Source organism: Ambystoma mexicanum, chromosome 6p (assembly GCF_040938575.1).
Source record: "Ambystoma mexicanum isolate Mex_15411 chromosome 6p, UKY_AmexF1_1, whole genome shotgun sequence".
Taxonomy (NCBI): Eukaryota; Metazoa; Chordata; class Amphibia; order Caudata; family Ambystomatidae; genus Ambystoma; species Ambystoma mexicanum.
The window spans coordinates 417,859,567-417,882,965 of record NC_090935.1 but is presented as its reverse complement, the minus strand read 5'-3'; the positions used below and the strand labels follow the sequence as shown (position 1 = coordinate 417,882,965).

The 23,399-nt window shown below is 48.3% G+C and overlaps 1 long non-coding RNA gene across 2 annotated transcripts in view; it reads left to right on the top strand.

Moving 5' to 3' along the window:
* The window catches only part of LOC138510931 (uncharacterized), a 169,308-nt gene that overhangs the window by 54,787 nt on the left and 91,122 nt on the right, over nt 1-23,399 (top strand). For both annotated transcript variants that reach the window (XR_011280476.1, XR_011280475.1), the window contains exon 2: nt 3,755-3,842. This is a non-coding gene — a long non-coding RNA (uncharacterized lncRNA). The remainder of the gene's footprint in view (nt 1-3,754; nt 3,843-23,399) is intronic.

The window sequence follows — 23,399 nt, the reverse complement described above, 5'->3', positions numbered from 1 at the left end:
GATAAAGGTCCAAGAAGTGACTTATCTGGGGCATGTGGTAAATGGTGAAGGGATCAGACCAAAGAAGAAGCTTGTGGACACAATAACAAATATTCCTATCCCCATCAACAAGGAGCAACTCAGGTCTTTCCTGGGCCTAGCCGAATATTACTCCAAATTTGTATTATGCTTCACGGAAAATACCCAACACGTGAGGGCACTTATGAAGAAGAGTACAAGATTTGTGTGGTCTGAGCAGTGCCAAAAAGAATGGGAGACCATAAAATCTGATGTCGGTAAGGCACCGACCCTCACAATGTTTAATACCACAGCAACAAGTATAATTATAGTGGATGCCAGCAATGCAGGTCTAGAGGAGTTCTTGAACAAACACAGTATGGAAAAGAAGTGACAATTACCTTTGCCTCCTGTGTTTTGAAGGAGTCAGAGTTGAATTACTCCACCATAGAAAAGGAAGCCTTAGGGGGGTAATGGGCACTGGAGCATGTCAGGACTCTCATCTGGGGCCTACCTATAGTAATAAAAACAGACAACAAATCACTAATGGACATCATGAACTCTAAGAGTCCACATATGGCTTCATTGTGAATTTGGAGATGGATGCTAGAGATCATGCAATACAATGCCAATGTTATTTACACTCCAGGAAAGGAAAATGTCATTGCTGATTGTCTCTCCAGGTCACCGTGGGCTGAGGATACTGTGCAACTAGAGAAAGAAGTTGCAGACGAGGAGATCATCGCACATATTCAACCGGGATCGCGACAGAGGACTGGATGAGAGAACCGGAGGGCGATTCTGAACATTGTTTACTTAGACGAGCCATCCATGAGGGATAGGAGAGCATAGGAATTGCCCTTCCTGCGTATGACCAAATTCGAGACAAAATTACCTGAAGTATGGAGTGTGTTCTGGGAAGAGATCGCATAATACTGCAAAATACCATTGAAGTCTATGAGGACCAGAATCCTCAATCTGGCACGAGGGCCATTTAGGGAGGAACCTCACTAAGACGGCTGAGAGAAAATTACTGGTGGCCTGGAATGTTGGGAGAAGTGGAAGAACTTGTGAATTTATGCCAAGTCTAAAAAGAGCAGAGTAGCACCACTACAACCTGTGCAGATTCCTGGATCGATAATCGATATGGAATAAGTTAGTTATAGATATAACTAGACCCTTTGAAGGACTAGAAGTCTGCAAAGTGTACATTACGGTCCTCATAGACTACACATCAAAGTGGGTAGAATGGTGTATCGTGAATGAAAGTTTAAAAGCCACCAAAATAGTGGCGTTCTTAGAGAGAGTATTCAAGAGAGAGGTGGACACAGAGGAATTGGTCACTGATAATGGAGCATAGTTCATTTAAGAAATAATGCAGTGATTTTTGAAGAACCGTGCAATTGAACTTAAACTTGCTTCCCTCTATCATCCCATGGCAAATGGACTTGTGGAGCAGATGAACGGCTTCATGAAAAGAGTGATTCAGTTAACAGTGGCAAACTCACTACCCTTGAGAGAAACCCTCAAAGAGTCATTGTACGCATACAGGATGACTCCTGATTCCACAAGAGAGGTTGAACCTTTTGTCATGATGAGGGGGAGAGTTCCATGTAATAGGTTGAGCCCTTCCTGGTTGGTAAAGGAGAACATCAAGATGGTGGACATGGAAGAGGTTTTTTATTAGAGTGAAAGAGAAGCAAAAGAAATACAAAGATCATTATGACCCTGTCAGAGCGACTCGTGATGATATGTTCAGAGAAGGAGATTGGGTCAGAGTGCGGTGGCATTATAAAGTGATGAAAGGGTGTTCTAGATTCAGGAATCCACAGAAGATTGAAAAAGTAGGAAAAAAGAGCGTGGTTCTAGAGGATGGGAAAGTTTGGTCCTTTGATGACATTGTCCACGCGTCTGCTGCTTTTCCTTGTGGAGAGATGGCATATGGAGAGAAGTCAGCACAGCCCCTGGAAGGAAGTGAGGGTTTGACTGTTCTGAACTTCCTGCTCTTAAGAGAAAGGTTGTGTCTAATTGTGGAGAGGATTTTGTGTACTATTGAACCATGTCAACCTTGCCTCTGCTGTGATCAGAAGATTGTGTCAACTCCAGAGATGACCTTTTGACTGCTGAAATGTATCCTTTATTGTTCAAATGTTCCTGTTACATTTTCTTGCCCTCTCTCCTCCTTTTCCCCCCCTTCCCCCTTCCCACCCCTTTATTCTGTTGTTTTGTTTCTAATTCACTGTTATGAAGGGAGATGTTATGCATACATATTACTGTGCCTTCTCGTGCTCTTCTAGAACCAAGGTTCTAGAATAGTACAGGGAGAGCTGTTAATAGTTATATCACCTGGTTAGCTGACTGCCAGTTTTCTCCCGGGGTCTCCTTATTTGTTGTAATTAAACTCTTCCCAATCGCATACCACATCGGTCTGGTTAGTGCACACCATTAAAACAATACCATTTGGAAATAGCAAGGACACACCCATCTTAGAAAAGTAATTGATTGGCCAACAAGTAATCTAAAACTTTGTCCAGTTTCACCATTTGATATACTGATGGCATATAGCGTGAACTGGATTGGTTCTTTAAGGGAGAACTGTGGTGGAGATGGTATTGTGCTGTCATTTGCTTCCCCAGATAAAACGAGTTATATTGAAAATATTTGGGTGCTGCGGGGGTGGCAAAACTAGAATGAAAATGTGGCCACCGAGTCATTTCTAACCCAATCCTCAAGCAATGCTCTGTAAGACCATTCGAATCAAGACTATGGACCAATTATGGGGCAGCCTAAGAAACAAAAAATGAGGGATAGACATCAGCCTGTTAGGGAGGACCTTGCCCTGCTTTAACCAGCTACTAATGGCTCATACACAGTAAACAAAACAACTGAAGCTTGTAAAGTTAGAGACATGCCATCACAGCAGTCACCTGTGAAAGTTGGAGGATTAGTTACCTCAGTTGCAGAGCATGAAGTAATGTCCTCACTATACACACAGACCAGATATGGCACTCTTACGACAATGGAGAATATAGATTGACTCCAGGGTCTGGCCACAACAACTGTAAAAGATAAAGGAAGCAACAGGACTATTGTTCCTTCTGCAATTTGTTTCCTGGAACATAGCAGGTCTAGGGCATAAATTAAGGGAACCCAACCTTAAAATGTTAATTATGCACAATGACATGATCTTTTTGCAGGAAACATGGTCCCCACATCCTCCGCTTTTGAAGAGTTTTATAGCAGTGGCTTAACTGGCAAAGGAAAATAGGCAAGGTAGTAACTCTAGGGGGTTATGTATCAGAGTGTCACTGGAACGTTACTGCCAGGTTGAAACAATTGCCATTGTTTCCCCTAATCTGTTGTGTGTTAGGATGACTGCCCCTCACATGCGTAACTTGACCATCTTTAATTTCCATAATAACCCAGGAAAGAGTTGTGTGGTGATCCCAGATGGTGCATGCCTGTACAATGTATTGGTGGGTTTGAATGTTTACTTTACAATTGGGTCAGTGCGGACCTTTACTATGTTAGTAAGCCGCGGGGTGCCACGTGATTACTTACTTGGCTCTGGTGTCTTGCCAATGTATTACCAAGGGAGATGTGTTAGGTGTGGTCTCACTGTTTCTGTAAATATTGTGTATATATTGTATAGTAAACTCAACCATCATTGCAGTACATTGCATATACTTATTTGTGTTCAAAACATTACTTATGCATGCACTCGTGTTTGCTCAAAACATTGTTTATTTTCTTTCAGGAGATATGGCTGTTGCCTCAGGAGCCCAGGAATGTTTACCTGGTTGGCGAAGTGATGGCTCATGGCCATGCATGGTCATGCATTCCAAGTTAGTGTATAAAGGGCCCTGTCTTCAGAGTCAGTTGCTCTGGTTGCTGTGGAGGGGGGCCTCTGTATAGAAGATACTTAATACACTTTTCATTGAGTTCCTGCCAGTGAACTTGCCGATGACCTAGGGGTATAACGAGGGGTGACAGGCTGGTTATCCCTGCCGACGTGCTGGGGACTCTTGTAGCTTTGGCCCACGAGGGGCATCTTGGGCGATCTTTCACTAAATAGAAACTGAGGGAGTCTTATTGGTGAGGGCTCTTATGGATGGTGATGTTGAATGAGTGGTGAGAGATTGCATTCCGTGCGCGGTTAGTGACAAAAGCCAAGTGGTTAGGGCGCAGTCAGTGCATTCTGTACCTGTTCCGGATAATGCTTGGAGCAAGGTAGCTTGGGATATTATGAGACCTTTTTTGGTTTTGAGTGATGGTGACAAGTATATCCTTGTTTTCATTGACTGCAACTCGAGGTGGATGGAATTTGCCCAGGCGGACAGTAACTACAAAGAAGGTGGTAGGATTCTTGAAGGAAGTTCTTGACAGGGAAGGGGTGTCGGATAGCATAATCACTAATAATGGGGTTCAGTTTGGTTCAAGGGTAATGACTGACATTTTGAAGGAAAGGAATGTCATGCATCACAGGGCAGTTTCAGTGTCTTTGGCGAATGGGCTGGATTGAAGGTTTGTGTTGGTGGAGGCGGTGAAGGCACACAGGGACACTCCTAGCAGTTTGATGAGTTGCTCTCCTTTTGAGCTCATGAGGGGTAGACTTCCTGGTGGTAGGCTCCAGAATGTTTGGCTGGGTGGTGGTGTCCAGTCGGAGGTGGATTTAAGACAAGCAGTGATGTTGGTGAGGGAGAGGCAGAAGGCCACTGATGATAGACTCAACAAGGGATGTGGTGAGAGTGTTCTTTGCGTGGGGGTTGTGGTGAGAGTCAGGAGTCCTCAGGTTTGTGAGGAAGGGGTTACCTGTGTTTCTACCTCCGAAGAAGGTCGTAGGGCTTGGTCATGGTTATGTCAGGTTGTGTTATGGTACTGTCTGGAGTAAACAGATTGCGTTGCAGGATGTGTCGTGTACGTGATGGACTGATGGTTTTCCTGAACATGGGGTGATGGTGTTTTGGGTTTTGAAGCGTTGCCTGTAAGTGGTGTGCAGGTGGATGGTGTGTCTGGTCTTATGGTTGGTGGTTTCTGCTGACGTGGGTCCAAGCTCTGTTGAGGCGGGTTTAAGCTCTGTTGTGGGGGTAACAACCAGCGAGGCAGCACGTACTTTGGGAAGGATCAGGCGCGTGCCTAAAATCTGGATGATTACGTTTGTGTGTGAGTGGCAGTTGTGTTGTGTCTTGATTGGGGTTTTGTTTTGGGGGTATCAGTGGTGTTCATTTTCTCTTTCCTGAGTTTCCTCTTTTTCTTGCATTATTCTCTTCCCTGAGCTATCCTTTCCCTTCTTCCTTTCTTGTGTTTGTCCTTTCCCCGTTGTTCCCTTTTGTTGGTGTTCATAACAGGGGTGGGGGGGTAAAGAGGGGAGGTGTGTGGTGATCTCAGATAGGCGTGTGCCTGTGCCATGTATTGGTGGGTTGGAATGTTCACTTTAGAATTGAATCTGTGTGGACCGTTACAATGTCAGTAAACCGTCCGGTGCCATGTCGAAACTTACATGGCTCCGGTGTCCATCACCACAAGTAACTCAAAGAATATTGCAGTTCTGGAACAGTCATTGGTAGAACATCGCATGAGCACAAAAGGGGAGGATCTACTTCTTTTAGTGGCTGACTTCAACTATAATTTAGGAAATGATCCTCCAAAATGGCTTTTTGATAGGAACTGGACAAAGTTTGGAAGATACCAGATACAAACATGTTGGATCCCCGACTAGCTGATTCAGCCCTAAAGTTACATACATTTGTGTATGAATGAGGATTAAGGTCAGTCAATGGGAGAACAAGTTTGGATTCTCTGGGGCAGGCGAAATATAGTTCTCCAATCAACTACTGCATTATTGAAGGTGTCGATTGGAAATTGATACACGATTTGGAGGTCAGCAACAGGGCAGAAAGTGATCAGAATCAAGAGTCCTGTGGCACAGCAAGTGGTCTAAGGTACAAGATCAAGACAGGGTAGTTCAGCTGTCTCATGCTGCAAACACAGGAAGTCCCCATACTGTCTCTTGTAAGGATGTTTTTCTTCTTGTTCTACTTTTAACAATGGTTGCGGGATGCTTAAAAAATCTTTTCTGCCCCCGACACCCGAACCGCTCAGCAGTTTTTTTTTTAACCTTATGGACCAAATTTTTGTATATAATAAAATCATATATTCTGTGGTCTCTTAATCACTAATTCGGTATCCAGTCATTCCATCGAATGGGCTAGGGTTAGTTTAGGGTTACATTAGGGTTAGGGTTGGGGCTAGAGTTAGCTTAGGGTTACATTAGGGTTAGGGCTAGGGTAGATTAAGGGTTAGGGTTGGTGGTTAGGTTGGGGCTAGGGCTAGCTTAGGGTTACATTTGGGTTAGGGTTGGGGCTAGGGTTAGCTTAGGGTTACATTAGGGTTAGGTTTGGGGCTAGGGTTAGATTAAGGGTTACATTAGGGTTAGGGTTAGGGTTGGGGCTAGGGTTAGCTTAAGGGTAACATTAGGGTTAGGGATGGGGGTTAGGGTTAGATTAAGGGTTACATTAGTTTTAGGGTTGGGCGTAGGGTTATTTTAAGGGTTACATTAGGGTTAGGGCTAGGTTTAGCGTTGGGGTGGACGTGGGGGTTAGGGGGCTGGTGGGATCCCTCCCCCTATACTTAAAAACGTTACAAGGAACTGGCCAATGCTGAATTTCAGCACTAGACAGTGCCATGTAAAGTTTTAAAGTTACAAAAAAAGCACGGAAATGCTACTTTTTACATGTAAAATTGCATTTCCATTGAAACCAGTCCATGTGTATTGTCGATGGACTTGTTTAGATGGAATTGCACTTTTACATGTAAAATATAGGTTGTCAGTGCTTTGGCAGACGATGGTTTGTATCTGATGCTTTAGTGTGTCGACAGTTTATTTTAGATGCTACCACTAATTCAAGTTGTAGGTTACATCCAGGCCCGTTTCTTGGCCTGAGCGAGGCAGGCAGCCCTGGGGGGTGCAATTGCCCTGGTCCCTGGAGCCTTTGGAGGGGATGAAATTCCCCAGTTTGTGGGGCGGCGCATTGCCGTGGGGAAAGTTCCACGGGTCAGGTGCTGGCGCTGCCCCTTCCGGCTGTAATGTCACGTAGTACGCAAGTGCTACATGACATTACAGAAGTCAGAGGCTCCCTCTGACCACTTTCGCGCCACGTGGGGTGGAGGCATAAGCACAATAATAAAAACACTTCAGTCCCCCTGCAGCTGAGACCAGCCCCTCCCATCACAATACCAGAAGGAAACTGCTAATGGTGGGTCATTAGTCACTGAATAGTTTCGTGCTGGCATTGTGATGGGAGGGGAGGTGCAGTGGGGTGTGGGGAGTGGGCGTGCATTGTAGGCAGCTTTGCCTCTCTGCAGGTTTGCAAGTTAACACTTCACAGTCTCTGACTCACATTCATACAAGCGCCACTAGTGCAGCATACAAAGCGCTTTAAAAGTTTCTTTCATGTTGCTTCTTTTCCAAACTATTTATCAATTCCACTTTAAACCACTCCCATGGCACTGGTGATGAGTTACTTCATTATGCTGATAATAGTTTTGACCAGTGTTGCTGAGTAAATATTCTTTAAGCCACGACCCTGTTTATTTATTTATGCAATGTTTGTCGGGTACATGGGCACGGGTAATTTATTTATTTATGCAATGTTTGTCGCGTACCTGTATCTGACAAACATTGCATAAATAAATAAATATACATGTACCCGGCAAACATTGCATGAATAAATAAATAATCTGGGTCCATGTGTCCTTATAATAAGTCAGCAGTCAGACTTTACTGTATCAAAGCATACACTTGATTCCCATTCAAAGAATTTTAAAGTGATTGTTTATTGGGTTCAGGTGTCTCCTTGTCATTGCCCTTTTGGCTTGGGTTGCCTCCAAGCCCCCTTCAGCATCTTGTGTTCTTTGTTGGTTGTATATACTGCATCCTATGTCATATTCATGGTCGCTTGGTGTGCCCAGTCCTCATTATCTGCAGCCTACGTGGGACTAGGGCATACAATTGTCTTGGGCACCAATGAAAAAGTGGCCCACCGTTGCAAACGGCAATCCATTCCTTGGTTGACAGACTGTTTGACTTTGGGTAGGAGTCCCTTAACGGTGTAGTCTGGGTGTGGCGTGCAGTGGGTGTGGCGCACGGGTTGCAGTGAGAGTGGCGCACAGGGTGCAGTGGGTGTGGCGCACGGGATGGTGTGTGGGGGTGCGTATTCCTACGGCCCTGCCACCAAATGGACTAGAAACTGCCCTGATTGCATCCATAGCTTCAGTTACACAGTAGATCAGTTGTTACCATCAGGATTCGTTACAGAGTAAACAGTGGCACCCACCAAACATCTATTCACACTGGCCCTCACGGTAAAGTGACACTCATGGAACACAGACACAGACCTCTGTCAGACCCAGGGCTCATGCATCATCCCTCGCTCCCGTCACTCAAACATGCAATCATTCGGGATACAGCAAGCATGAAGCAGCAAGTGAGTTTCCATCTGTGGGCGAACTCTTCCTCCATCCCCTTTGGATAATCCTAATTTGGTTCCAGTAGCTGAAGTGGGCGTGTAGTTAGGATGCAAGCGGGGCATAAAAACTCAAGCCCAGATGCTATCCCACTTAATTTGAGTCCAACATCGATATATGGGTCCCTTTCCATACACGCATATTAATCATCATTTGTATAAAGTCAAATACCACTGAGCTGGCGCCATTCTTTGATAGCGCTGCCAGTCCTAAAGCCTACCGACCTATACCTTTGTTAGCTACTACTAGTCTGAAATTCAGGAGGCTTGTGTTCTCAAGACACCTAAATGGAGTGGATTCTGAAAACATCCTGGTAGAATCACAAGGAGGGTTCAGACATGGTACCGGCGCAAAGGAACAAGGATTAAACCTATATCGGGTAGTCGCCAATTATCACCTTTGTCACGATTGCCCCCGTATGACCTGCATTCATGGACCACCCCACGGCCCTCCATTTGGTAAAGAGGCCGGTTTGGTGGGAGGGCCTTCATTGGCAGCAGATGCCCTTCCCCCTTCTTTGTTTATTGGTCAATCATTTCATTACATAAAGACACAGAGGCAGCACTTTGTGATGGGCTGGGAGGAGAAAGTACAACGTTCTTAAAGATCACAAGGGGCTTCATCAAGCGTGTGTCTCGCCCCCCTACCCCCACCACACCCGATCCCCCTGATGGTTCAACCTTTACACCAAGTGGTGTAACACAAGATCTGGGGGCACCCCCTGCAAGCCATGCTGAGGGCCCCCCCCCCGAAACCAGCAACAAATCACGGGTCGCGCCACACTCTGGGACGGCCTAGATTACCACACTTGCGCAATACGCATTAACGTGCTGCTGAAGGGGTATGCCACACACTGCAATAGGAGAAAGATATAAATATGTGATTTCATGCAATATACAGCACTTTCTGAGAAAAACTGGCTAAAAAGCCAGTGTTTGCTATTGTTTTGTAGGGTAACACCCATCCAATACATGCAAGTCACCAACAGTGCACATGAACATTAATGCTTTGCTATTAGAAATGCCATGCCACAATGAAAACATGTCCAACTGGCTGCACGATGTAGACCAGTGTAGACACATAATAACATTACAGTAAAGCATGCCAGGCCACATTAAGACATACCTAGACTGGTTGCACCAAAATGCCAGTCGGAGCAATAAGATTCATCAAGAAGAGGGCACACATTCAAGCCTGCGTCTCTGCGGCCTCTACCAACACAGCCAAACTCTTTAAAATCTGCAAGGAACTGGCCAATCCTGTTGCGGTCTCTACCTCTCCTGTTCCGTCAACAGGCCCTCTGTGCGGCTTTGGCCTCTCGCTTCTCCGCTAAAACTCAGGACATCCTGTCCACTATCTCCTCTTCCTCTCGCTCTTCCTCTCTCGGCCCCCTTTAGCCATCTCTCCCTCTCCTCCTCCTTTCTCCTCTTTCTCTCTCACACCTGACAAGGTTTCTAGACAACTCCCATCTATGGAAGTGTCATTGAAACAGGTGCTCACCTGCTCCTCCATAACCATCAAGGACCACATTGACACCCATGATCCAGCCTTGGGCGATTTCGGTAATCATTCTTTTGCCACTGGAACTTTCCCCTCTCCCAAACTCTTGGAAAAGCTGGCCAACTGCCAGCTTACTCTCCACACTGAATCTGTTGGTTGTCTCCATGACCATCAGTCTGGCTTAAGAGCTGCCAGAGGCACGGAAACTGCTCTCCTGAACACCTGTGAAGATCTAATCTCTAACCTTGATTCCAGTATTCCTTCTGTCCTCATCCTCCTTGAACTTTCCTCTGCTTTCGACACGGTCAACCACACCATCCTGATCAATCGACTACGTGACAACCAGGGCATCATGGATCAGGCCCTGGAGTGGCTGACCTCCTTCCGCTTGGACCGCCCCTCTCAGGTCCAACTTGGTCCCTTTCACTCTGCCACCTCTCTCTACCTGTGGCGTTCCCCAGGGCTCTATCGTCTCAACCTGGTTTTTCAAACTCTACTTAACCCCTTTGGCTCACCTGATCTCTAACTTTTCCTCTAACTTTCAGTGTTATGAGGATGACACCAGGCTTTCTTTCAATCTCCCATCAGCCTACTCTCCTCTCTCATTCCTCTCTCGCTTCAACTCCACTCTCTCTTTCTCTCTTCACATCTCGGATGTCGCCAAGAAGTCCCACTACCAGCTGCAACTCCTCAAAGGGACTCTTCCCTTTCTCACTTTCCCCCAGAAGCTCACTGTTTTATTTATTTATTTATTTATTTACATTTATATAGCGCACAAGCAGCCCAGGGGCATTGAGGCGCTGTTACTTGCAATGAACTTAGTTACATGGTACAGGTAAAATAGCGGATGTTGACACATTGTAAATGTTGCAGGATGACGTACTGTTGTTACAAGAATTACTTTTGAACATATGATACGATATACATGGGGTAGTCGTGCTAGTATGTCTAGCCTTATGTGAACAGGGTAGTCTTTAGCGTTTTGCGGAAGGTGGTGAGGGAGGCCTCTCCACGGATAGTGTGTGGTAGGGCATTCCAGTGCGAGGGCGCAAGGTAAGGGAAGCTGGATCCGCCCGCTTTTACTTTTTTTACTAGAGCCACTGAGAGCATGTTGGTGTAGGGTGATCTGGTTGGCCTGGTGGAGGAGACAGGGTGTATTCTTTGTGAGAGGTATGCAGGCGCAGTAAGGTGGATGCACTTGTGGGTCAATGTGAGGGCTTTGAATAATATCCTTTCTTTTATTGGGAGCCAGTGGGCTAGTTTTCTGGCCTCAGAGATGTGTTCTCTTTTTGCAATACCTTGGGCTGCCCGGAGAGCATTGTTCTGTATTACTTGTAGTCTCTCTAGGTTTTTTTAGAGGTTCCTAGAAAGAGTATGTTACAGTAGTCTAGCCTAGAGACTGTGATGGCTCTGGCTATGTTAGTGCAGTTCTCTTTGGAGAGAAAGGGTCTGACTGCATTGATAAGTTTGGCATGATATGCCGCTGCAGAGGCAATTGCATTGATTTGTCTGTCCATGGATAGGCTAGAATCCAGATAAACTCCCAGGGTTTTGACAGATTCGGAGACTGGAATTTTAATGGAATCAATGGTGAAGTGACTGAATTGGGCATCTAGATTCTTTAGGGTGTCAGGAGAGCCTACCAGTAGGAGTTCCGTCTTGTCAGAGTTGAGGCATAGACCGTTGTCTGCCATCCAGGCTTGGATGGTATTGTAAAGGTTGTTGAGGGCCAGGGAGTCAGTGTTGTAGTTGCCTGTGAGAGTGATGAGGATTTGTGCGTAGTTGGTGTATGAGATGCCCATGGCGTCGAGGATGAGGAAGAGGGGGCGTGTAAAAATGTTGTATAGCGTGGGGGAGAGGCAGGAGCCTTGGGGCACCCCACAGAGTATAGTGGTTGGTGATGCGGCGGCTAGGTCGGAGAATACTTGCATGGTTCTGTCTTGTAGGAAGGAGGTGATCCATGCTGTAGCCTCTGGGGAGAATTTGGCCGTGGTGGTGAGGTGGTGGCATAGGACGCCATGATCCACAAGGTCGAAGGCCGCTGAGAGGTCTAGGAGTAGGAGGAGTGCAGGTTTGCCCAAGTCTCTCGCATCGTCCATCTGGTTTTTCAAGTCAAGTAGGGCGGTTTCTGTTCCGTGTCTGGGGCGGAAACCAGATTGGCGGAGACCAAGGAGTTTGTTCTCTTCAAGGAAGTGTTGAACCTGCAGGTAGGCTGCTTTGTCCAATATTTTGAGGAGGAACGGGACAGTGGTGATGGGTCTGTAGTTATTGGGGGAGGTGGGATCGAGCGTTGGCTTCTTTAGAAGAGGGCGGACCCAGGCTTCCTTGAGGGAGGCAGGGACTATCCCTGTGGTAAAAGAGGCATTTACAAAGGCTGATAGGAAGGGGGCTAGCGGTTCTGCGCAGTCTTTGATAATGGAAGCTGGGAAAGCTGGACAAACTGTCTCCAGAGCTCTGGTTCTCTCTAGGCTGGACTACTGCAACAGCCACTTTCTCAATCTGCCTTCCTCTACTCTCCGCCCCGGGCAACTAATCCAGAACAGGACTGCGAGATTTATCCTTGGCCTCAAGCCCAAGGACCGTATCTCTCCAGCCATGAAATCTCTCCACTGGCTCCCGGTGGCTGCAAGGATCAAGTTCAAGACCCTTTGCATTGTCCACAAGGCTTTCTGGGGCTGGGATCTGCACTACATCCAACACTCTCTTCCAAAATACCTTCCTTCTCGAGCCCTAAGGTTTAGATGCTTCTCCAGGCAGAGATTGTGGGGGGAAGGGAGGTAGATTCCTTACCCCTGCAGGTGCCTCCCTCTAGAATGGCCTTCCTGCCCCTCCGAAACTTGAGCCGGACCACCTGAATTTCCAGAAGCAGCTCAAACCGTTCCTCTTCTCCTCTGCTTTCTCTCTCTCCCTCTCCTGCTGACCTACCTGTCTGCTGTACCAACGGGTTGCTTGGTGACTGAGTCCAGGCTCTTTCTTGATCAGTCACCCTTGCACTGCCTCCGGGCCTACCACGCAGTTAAGGGCTGTAACTGTAACCCTACAGTCCCTTGTTCTCCTGGCACTACCCAGAGCCGCACTGCCCTGGTAGCACTTACTCAGAGCATTGTTGGCCTGTTTCCCCTCCCCTCTCCCTTGCACTTCCCCCCCCTCCCTTTCCACTTGCACTTCTTGTTCTCGCACTTGCATGATCTGAATGAAACACGGTTTAGCAAGATCATTTGTCTTGTCCTCGCTCTATTTTCCATCCATTGTCTTGTCGTGCCTAAAAACACTTGTGTACAGGCGCATTATATATGACTTACCTTATCATATCATATAATTTTATCACAGATGCCCAGTAAAATATACAGTGCCACAGTAAGAAATGGCTAGACTGGCAGAACCCAAATGCCAGTCTAGCCAGGTAATTACACTTAGCAGGACTGCTTTATCAGAAATGCCCAGTTAATAAAATTCATACCAAATTGAGGAATGACTAGACTGACTGCACCAAAATGCCACTAACACCACATATCATGCCTGCTGAGCATGGACATGGACAAGCATTATGATTTATTGCACAATCCCACCCCCCCACACATCCCCTCTCCCTCCCATCCCCTACCACAACCTCCAAAATCAGCTCATTGGCCCAGAATTAACTCCACATCCCTCTTCCTTGTCCCATTGCTTATGTATGAAGCTCCATGCCTCATAGGTAAGTACTGGGATGAGAACGAGTGGGACTAGGAGTAATGAAGATTACAGGTAGCTAAGTCAGGCAATACCTTCATGTACCCCTACCTCATCCCAGTACGTGTGTATGAGGCATACTGCCTCATACACAAGTACTGGGATGAGGAAGAATAGGGCTAGGAGTAATGAAGATTACCAATAAGTAATCAAAAAAGGCATTAAACAAAAGTAGTGGTGCAACACCATTGAGCTGACTGGGCTTCAGCACTCCCCCCGCCCCTGAAATTGTGGGCTATATTGACTTGACCTGGCTGACCTACAGAGCAGTTACCGGACAGAAAAGAACACAGATGTTAAACGGCACCTGGGTTTCACCTGGGTTTCGCTGTTAACAAAGCCCGGGCCAGCAATTACTAATGTACAGCATTTCACTGTTGGTACCTGCATTCAAATGCCAAATTTTTTAAGCAATTGAAATTGTGATGTGGGTTTAGTACTTGCATGCCAGGGGAGTGATTGGAAGGGTAGAGCGGGAACAGGAGACCAGTCATTCTCAGAGCAGTGCATAAGTGGGTGCTTTCAGACTTAAAGGAAAGAGTTAACTGCTTGTAACATTGAAGCTGCACTAGGATAGTCTCATCAAAATGCGTAAAGAAGTTAGATGCCCCCACACAAATAAATTTGCTCCTCCCCACCACACGTGAAGTTAGCGCCTCTCCCAACATTTGAAGGGTTAACTCCCTTAAAATGTCGGTTTTGTTGCACCCCTGAACACAAGCACACACAACATTCACCATATATTCACGCACACCCAGCCATCCGTACATACATTTAAGTCTGCACTCTCACCATACAGGCCCACCTAGGCAGCCACCCGTACATTTAAGTGTACAACCTTTCACCATACAGGCACACACACCCAGGCACCCACCCATACATTTAAGTGTGCATCATTTCACCGTACACGCACACCCAGCCACCCATACATTTGTGTGCACCCTTTCACCATACACTCACACAGGCAGTCACCTATACATTTAAGTGTGCAGCCTTTCACTATAAAGGCACACCCAGGCAGCCACCCATACATTTAAGGGTGCACCCTTTCACTGTACACGCACACACGCATACCCAGCCACCCATACATTTGTGTGCATTCACCATACACTCACATACGCACACGTCATGGGGTTGAGGGGAGACATAATACTTCAAAAATAAATGTTCTTTTTGAAGTCACTCTGACTTCATAAAGAAATTATTTCCGTTAAGGACTGAACTATAACGGAAATAATTTCTTTATGAAGGCAGAGTGACTTAAAAAAAAAAGTATTTATTTTTGAAGTCATAGGGCTTCCCCCACAACATGACATGGAGGCCTCCAGCCTAGAGGCTTCCATGTCATGGGGTGGGGGTGGACCCCGGACTTCAAAAAGAAAGTTTCTTTTTGTATTCACTTTGCCTTCATAAAGAAATTATTTCTGTTACAGAAATACATTCTTTATAAATGCAGAGTGAATTCAAAAAGAAATTTTTTAAAAATTCGAAATATTTTTCTTTTTTGTTTTACTCCAAGTGGGGCCCCCTCCCAGGACATGTGGTCACAGGGGCCCGCGCCCCGCGGGGGTTGCGGGGGCCCCTGTTACACCACTAGGGATGATGCAGGCATCAATGCGTCCACTCCAAACCTTGTACAAACACTCATTAACAGATGTGCTGCTTTTATGCCGAGGAGGCACCAGATAGGGGCCGCCCCGAAGCACGGATCATAGTTGTTGGAGGCCATAAGCTCGTTTTGGCTTGTTTTGCTTTAAACGGGCTAATGCTAGAACGTGCTAACAAGTCTCCATATCTAGGATCACATTTAAAAACAAAAAACAAGCATTGGCAATGCCAACAGCTTGGGCTTTCACATTATCCTCAGCCTGTGTGGGTGGGCGTCCCGGGGAGGCTCATCAATTAGTTGGGACTGCACCACTCTTTAGGCTGTGCCCAGAAACAGGTGGGAACTGAGGGTGGTTCATACTAGCCATGGGCACCCCGCACCCCCCCCCCCCCCGCAGCGTTAGAGGGCATCAATTTACGGTTGCCAGACTCGGCTGAAGATGCGTGGGGGCCCATTTCTTAGAACAAAAGCAGTCTGAGGCCCCCCTGGGATGCATACATTACAATGGTGACAAAGATAAGGTTAAAAGCCGCCGATTGTTACGAGACCGCCTGCCAGCAGAGATTGTAAATACTAAATGCTCACTGAAGAACTATAAACCCTTATTTGTCAGCAAATGGCTGATGTGGCTGAAGCAGTGTTAGAATCAATAAGGTGATAACACATCTTTATATCCCGTGGGAAGTGAGGCTGTAAGGGCTCTAGGAAATGCAGCTTGTAATGCAAGCTCTGCAAAGAACCCATTTTAAGCCCCAGAACGAAAATAGAGAAAATATATTGCTTTGTTACAAGACTGCTGACTGACAACATCGAGGGCAGTTGTTACGGCCCTCCTGAGGCTCAAGCCCCCTTTCCTTTGAAACAGTTGAAAGGCCCTGGCGCCGTTCCTGACAGTTGCTCTGTTAAGATAAGCCCTTTCATGAGTGTGGAGAGGCTGGTCAGCCGCTTTGAGGTCAATCAACAGGGACAATGTCTGATGTGTGAGATAGGAGTCAACAGGGCATGGCAACAAACCGATTATGCGTTAAAAGCACGAGGCCCACTTGTGCAGGAGCAAAGTGAAAGTCCCAGAACATATCGATTGTTCACAAGTCCATGGATATATTTCCATCCACGCTAGTGGTTATTTCCCCCACGGACAGTGCCTTGGTGAAGGAATCAGTATGCGCTGCATTAATATACCCGTGTACACTCACCAATTACCTGTCTTAAAAAAATAAAACACACACACACACACACACACACACACACACACACACACACACACACACACACACACACACACACACACACACACACACACACACACACACACACACACACACACACACACACACACACACACACACACACACACACACACACACACACACACACACACACACACACACACACACACACACACACACACACACACACACACACACACACACACACACACACACACACACACACACACACACACACACACACACACACACACACACACACACACACACACACACACACACACACACACACACACACACACCCCCCCCCCCCCCCCCCCCCCCCCCCCCCCCCCCCCCAATACGTCATGGCTGCTGTAAAACAACATATCTCAGTCTATCAACCCCAGCTGTGGTTTAACGATTGCTAGCGACCCCACACTCACCGAAGACCTGCGCTGCCAAATATGGCGCTGTAAAAGCGTATCCCTCAAGTTCGTGTATAAACTCACCAGGTTTCAGCGCCTGTGGGCCTGATTTACAAAGCAATTTTCTGAGGGTTTTTCCCATTGAAAAACCTTTTTGTAAACCACGCCTCAGGTCTTCTCTCCTGCAGCTCTTTATTGAAGAAGGGGGGGTTGAGCACGTTGAAAGTCTGACGTTAAGAGGGCCCTCGTTTACATTGGCAAATACCTAATGATGCGCTTTGATCAAAATCTGCCTCAAAGCGATGGCGCTGGGATGTCAATAGCAACTAAGAGTACCTTGAAATCTAAACGAGTGAGGGCTAATGACCCCTCTCTAGTGGAAAACCTCTCACCATAACTAGATCTCTTGGCCATTCTCCTTTAATGAGGTGGAAATATTCCTTGGGGCACAATCGACACTCATTAAGAATGCAGAGAGACGGCTCATTTGAAGTCCAAGGCGTGAAGGATTGATTAGACACGCCTTTAAGGCAGCATCCGGGTTCTACTTCTTTCTAAGTCTTTCAACCCTAAAAAATAAGGCATGCTTTCGAAGAATTAAATATTTTTCCTTTTGTAGAGCGCTCTAAACCTGTGGGCATCGAGGCGCTGGCTGCAGTACAGGATACAGCGAGGGAGACATCTATTTGTATTTATTTGCAAAACGCGGCCAAACCCTGGGGCTGCTGGGCGCTGAAAGCTTACAGGTTACATACACAAACAGTACTGTACATAACAAAGTCATACATGTTATAGATATAATGGGAGTGGGGAGCATCATTCAATAAAACGTCTGTCAGAAAGAATAAGTAGGCGCTGGCCGCATTAATGGAGCTCCCAAAATAAACGGCGGAACACACATACACGAAGGGCATCAAACAGTTACTTTCCCCGTGTCTATTTTCCTCCTTACTTTGAAAGACTACGCACGTTACTACCCTCATGGCATCCACCATACCCTCGCAGGATGCATATCACAAGACAGCACCTGCATCAATGGGCCACCGCAACCCATAATACCACCCATGGGCACCCAGAACAGTAATACGAGCTATATCACGCTTACCCCAACCGCTCTGCAGCCAATGCCACCCAAGCCACCCGCACAACCACTCCGGAAGCATCAAAATACGGACCAGAGGAGCCCGACGCTCGCACTTGCTGAGGGCCTCTCAGACGTGTGTTACACCAGGAAAAGGGCACACACACAGAACGCCGGTACCCTATACCAACTGCCAATGAATACAGAGAGAACTCTCAGTAAGGACCTTGTATAAAATCACCTACGCATGACAGAGGATGGCACCGCAACAAAAAAGAGAAATGCACGTTTCATGCTGGCAGAGGCGGCATTAGTCACTGAACGGTCCCATTATCTCCACGTCCGCTCTTCCTTGTCCCAGTACTTACCTCATGAGGCCCCTGCCTCCGAAACATGACCTTCTTCTATTTCTTTAAATGCCTATAACTCCTCCCCCACATCCACGTCACTCAGTTTAATCTTTCCTGCATCCGGCAGGTTGGACTTTTTCTTCCCGGTGGAGGGCACTGGGGAGCACCGATTGCTGCCCTTGGGGGGGGGGGCTGTGTGGCGGGGCCTTCAGCTCCCTCGGGTGCGGCACTGCTCCTGGGTCCCCTGTAGGGCTTGGGGTCCCATTGAGCGGGATTGCCTCGCTCGGTTCTTTGCTGGGCACCGGACCGCAGCGTGGGCATTGTGTCCCGGGTCCTGCTCGGCCCAGGAGAAGGTAAGGAGAGGGGAGTGGGCTCTGTGCTTGCTGTTTTTCCCTTCTCCTGCTGGTATGGCCATCTTGTCGTCCCATTCATGCCAGCTCCTTAGTGTGCCTTACGGAGGCTGGTGCCTCGCCCGGTTGTGTTTTGCGAGGTTGTACGCCGGCGCGAGGACTTCACATCCTGGGTCCTGCAGGGCCCAGGATGCGGTAAGGAGTTGGAGGCTTTGTGAATGTTTGTGCCCTGATTCTCCTGCCGTTGGGGCCGTGCAACAACATGCCTTCTGTTTGATGCGGCCTTGCCTAGGGGATTGTTTTGTTTGGTTTTTCCCTCTTGGTTGGTGCCTTCAGGAGGGGTAGCCATTAGCTCGACAGGCCGTTTCCTCGTGCTCTGTGTACACATCTTTATTGGCTGCATCTTTGAAGACGCTCTGACTGAGAAGTGGGGACATTAAGAAATGATGGCAAGCACTTGGCAGTATGGGCTAGCCTTCCCTTTGTTGTGAGGCCTCTCTGCTTCTTGTCGTGGGGTGACAGTGGCAGAGAGTCTTTGAAAGTGTGAGGGCTCTGTTCTGTCGCAGGCATGTCACATGCCACCCGCTCCTCAGACACGCACAGCCCAGGATGCACCGGATGTTAGCTGCATTCTCTGCGTGCAGCCTGTGAAAACGGCACAGATTTGGACACGTCTGCAAGCACTATCTTACGGCTGGAAGGGTAGCAGCCTGGCATAGTCTACACTTCAGGGGTTTGAGTCTCAGCGGGGCTGACTCAGCCCTTCATCCTTCCAAGGCCGACGCATTGAGGAGAACCAGAGCATGGGGCTACCAGCTACGTGATGCAGGGCTCAAGCCACCTCTCAGTCATGTGCTGTGTATACAGGTGGTGTGTTAGTGGTGTGTTTGGGTCTGTGCTAGCCATGGACGCAGGCTCCTTGTCTTGTCCTCTTCCTCTGAACTGCGCGGGGGACGGGCGGAGATGAATTTCTTTTCCCTTGACGGCATGGAATTATAGAAACTGCTAATGCATCAGGGAAGTAACGGCCATGCAGGGGGTTCCCAGTGTCTCTTCTTTTAGGACATAGGTCCTCCGATGCCGACGTGTTGCTTTCACGCCTCCTCTCAGACGCGTGAAGTAATATGGCAGATGGTGGCACATGTCTGTGCTTAAAGGGGTTCTCAGAGCCCCTGGTGCCGGTGGAGGGGTCTGTCGCTTCAGCGAGTTTTTCAGTATAGGCATACCCCAGGTATGGGGTTGCCTTTGGTGTCTGCTATCTGGGATGGATTGCACTGCCCCGCTTTGTGACAGTACTCTGCTCATTGACGCCAGCCTGGTGGCTCCTCTGCCAGCTGAGGGGGCCATAGTCTTCTGGACTACTGGGCTGTCCTGTATCTTCCTTTTGATAGGTCAGATCTTTTTGTGGGCTGACAAGCATGCTGTTATATTGCGGCGCAGGCCTGCTTCAACGTCCTGTGATTTTCCTCTGGTGCAAGTGCAGTGACTGGCGGTTTTCCCTGGCTCCTCACCTCTATCTTTTCGGAGGTATATGGGACCGGTGGGGTTCGGCTTCCTGGGTAATGGGTTCCTTCCGGAGGGGGGTATCAGTTGCCGTTCCTGTCTCCTCCTGTCCAAGTTTGCATGGTTAGGACTTTGGTACCCAGCTCACGGACCAAGTAGTTGGCCATGGGATCCGTTCTCTCTGAATTGTTGTTGTGGGTTACCGTCTTGCCCGTACCTCTCCCTTTTCGTGGGTCAAGTTTTCTACTTGCGGGTGTTCCTGGTCCCTATGGCTTCTAGGATGTGTCACCTGCTTATGGGTCTTGAGGCCCTGCACTGCTTGTCCGGACGGAACGCTTCAACGTGGAAGCTTTGTGGAACGTACTCTGGATGTTGTGCAGGGGGGATTGGATGAGATCACAGCGTTTTTGGTTCCAAGTGCTCCCGTCCGGGGTGCGATCGGCTCCCGGAGTGTTCTCCATGCTGGTGACTCCCCTGGTGGTGCATTTGCATCTGCAGGAAGTGCATATATTTATTTCCCTACCTGGATGATTGGTTGGTCGAGGAGTCCTGTTGGCAGGCTATCCTGCCGCATCTCCCTCAAGTCTGCCAGGCATTGCGGGACTGGGGTTTGCTAGTGAACTGGCGGAAGTCTCAGCTGGAGCCATCTCAGGATCTAGTTTTCATTAGGGCACTGGTTTGCACCGGGATGGAGAGGGTGTTCCTGTCCCTAGGGAGGGTCTATCGCTTGCTGGCTGTTCTGGGCAGGGTTCTCAGAAGGCAATATGTCTCGGCTCGCCTGTTGCTGAAGTTACAGGGCACGTGGCGTCTTGCGTGTTTTCTAGTTCCTTGGGCCCGTCTTCAGTTACATCCCCTGGTGTCTTATATTCTCTCCCACTGGCTCCCGACGTCTCAGCTTTCAAAGCTTTGATTTCAGTGTCCCCAGTGCTGCAAGTCTCCCTGCTATGGTGGCGGGGGGTTCAAATCTACAGGCTGAGGTGTCCATGGTCCTTCCTCCTGTGGCCTCTCTTACTACCGACGCCAGCAGAATGGGCTGAGGGGGTCTACATTGGGGGTCTTCTCAGCTCAAGGGTTGTGAGATCTTGGGAGAGCCGTCGATCATCCAATTGGCGAGAATTGTGCCATTCTTCAAGCTCTGGTGTACTTCGAGGAGTTGCTGGACGGTCGGGCGGTTTTGGTCCGAACGGACAATACAACAGCCTTGGCATATGTCAACTGCAAAAAGGGTTCCAGCCGTTCCTTGAAAGCTCTGGCAGCGCTGATAGGCACCTGGGGGGAATCGCATCTGGTGTCTCTGGTGGCCTCACATATAAGGGGGGTGGACAATGTTCAAGTGGATCTTCTCAGATGCCGGTTTCACTCCTCTGCGGAACTGGTCCTGTCGGCAAAGGTCTTTGCGGTGACCTGTGTCAGATTAGGGTCCCCTGTTCTAGACCTGTTTGCATCCCCGGCCCCAGCAGAAGTTCCCCTCTTCTGCTCTCGGTTTTCAGGCCGAGGGGATTGGGGGTGGATGCCCTCTCTGTACAGTGGCCTTGGGGTTTTCTTTATGCCTTTCCACCTATTCCCCTTTTGCCCCGGGTGGTTCGGCGCATCAGAGTGTCCAGGGTGACTGTGTTGTTGTTAGCTCCGTTCTGGTCCCGCTGGAGTTGGTTCCCCTCTCTGTTGCAGCTTTGGTCCTAGGAACCTTGGCTGGTTCCGAGGTGGCTGTGTCCCCTTCAAGGGGATCTGCGGTTGGAAGTCCGCATAATAGATGCTCTTAGACCCTCCACTCTGAAGGTGTTCGGCAGGCATTGGGGCCATTTCTGAGACTGGTATGGGCGGTCTGGGATCCCTCCTCTGCGTTCTAGCCTCCCTGCTATCCTTCAATTCCTCCAGGAGGGGTTTTGACAAGGACCTGGTGGTTTTTCCAGGCTTCGCTCTCAGTGGCTCTCCATTAAATTCCTTTTGGGGGAACTCTGATGGTCACTTGGATGGGAAGGTGTTGGTGGGGAAGTTGTTCTGGGGTTTTTCTTCTTCCCGTCCTTTTACTGATGAAGGGCTTCCCCCTTGGGATCTCCCTTTTATCTTATGGTTCCTTCAAGGGCCTCCTTTGAGCCCATTTCCGAGATTGATATCCAGCATCTTACACTGAAATCTGCTTTTCTTATTGCCATCACTTCTGCCTGTAGGCTTGGGGAGATTGGGACTCTCTTATGTCACCCTCCTTTCCTGAGGGTGCTGCCGGACTCAGTGGTGCTGAGGTGTGGTCCGAAGTTTCTCCCTAACGTTGTCTCTCGGTTTTCACACCTCTCAGGATCTGGTTCTCCCTGACTTCTTTCATGATCCGAAAACGCCTGAGGAGGTGGCTTGGCATAACATTGATGTCCGGTGGGCCGTGTTGGAGTATTTGGCTAGGTTTGCTCTTTTCCGCCAATCTGATAGTCTTCTGATTGCTTGTGGTCCATCTGGGGCTGGGTGAAAGGAATCTGTGGTTTCCATTTTCCGGTGGTTCCGTGCGATGATCTCCATGGCCTATGTGGCTTCTGGCCTGCCTGTGCCTGCGCACGATCAGGGGCGGCCCACCAGGGGTTTGGGGGCCCACCAGGGGTTTGGCAGCTACCTGGGCCAATGCAAGGAGGGTTTCTCTGCAAGAGATTTGTATGGCTGCTGCCTGGGCTGGTCTAAGCACTTTCATCAACTGCTATGGGTTGAGTTTCTCCCACTCAGGGGTTGGTTCCTTCGGGGTTGGAGTTTTGTCTGTGGGGATGTGAATTAAGAGTTATTGTGGGTGTGTGTTTTGTGCTGCACTGTTTTTGGCTCTGTGTCTCATTGGGACCTTTTCCCCGTTGCTGCTTTGGTATACCTCATGAGGTAATACTGGGACTAGGAAGAGTGGACATGGAGGTAATGCTCTGGTATTTACCGGTAATCTTCATTCCACCTAGTCCTACCCTTCCTCGTCGCCGAGATCATTAAGCACGTGTGTGTCGATCGTCGTGTCCACCCCAATGAGACCAAACACGATCGCCAAAAGCATATACCAAGAAGAAGAAGCACTATTTCGGTGGCACTCAGTCTGGAATAATCCTCATGGAATATTTATCCTGTTGGTACTACCGGGTATACTAGCAAAGAA